The sequence below is a fragment of the Lactuca virosa genome, chromosome 9, assembly GCF_052849685.1.
Source record: "Lactuca virosa cultivar CGN04683 chromosome 9, Lactuca_virosa_CGN04683_v6, whole genome shotgun sequence".
NCBI classification, from domain to species: Eukaryota; Viridiplantae; Streptophyta; class Magnoliopsida; order Asterales; family Asteraceae; genus Lactuca; species Lactuca virosa.
Window position 1 is genome coordinate 142395186 of NC_136434.1, and position 1024 is coordinate 142396209.

Consider the following 1024-nt stretch of genomic DNA (forward strand, 5'->3'; position numbering starts at 1 on the left):
CCTCATGATTTGTCAGATCACAACGAGTGGCATGTGTCTGACTTTACCATTCTATTTCCCGATTCACAAGTTTCACCAAACCTATTTCCTTATTATTCTTATTACCTTCTCTATATGAGAATTTGGAAGTGTACCATTATATCTATTCGTTGATCACCTAGTCAGCTTCTAAAAGTTTCATATCCTTGCACCTGAGGTCTATAACTAGTACATTAACGAGATGTAATTATATACTAGTCCCTTACATCAAGGAGTCAAGCGTCCCTAAAGTTTCATATCTCATATTTCATCTGTCACTTGATCATGAAGTTCCTTACTCAATTTAATACTTTCCTTAAGCTCTCGACAAGAGAGTGTTATACTGTCACGAATCTATATGACTCTGCAATCCCCATTTTACGACTCCTTACCATCATAAGGTTTAATACAACCTTTTCAGCTGATTCACAAAAGGAAATAACCACTTTTCACACACACACACACACACACACACATAAGTCATCCATTGTTTTAATAAGACGTTATGATTCCACACATCACCTCGACTTAGGAGTTATAACTTCACTATTATTTATAACCTTTTCTTCTATGTACTCGTTGTATTTCTTACCTTCATGCCTTTCTAGACACGTCGGCAACACTGTCATGTTCCAACTAAACTTTTCGCCAAGTGTCTATGACGACACTAGTTGTACAATTGACCTCTTCTTCACACCTATTTTATTCTTCTTAAAAGCCTCTCATAAATAATACTACCATTGTCGCATTATATAGTACATGATATCATTTCACCGATGTAATATTCTGAGGGTAGGCCTTTCGCATAACACTAGGCCTTCCTTTCTTCCTTAAATCACACACTGTCGAACAATGCCAATAAGTTTGCGAATTAATTGGTAAAAGTGTAAACCGTTGCGACTTTCTTCCTTGACACCAACAATTCTTCCAGACTCCTTTGATGAAACGCATCACCCTTGAGACCCGCTCCTATAATTTTACTACATAAATAACATGACTCTCATAA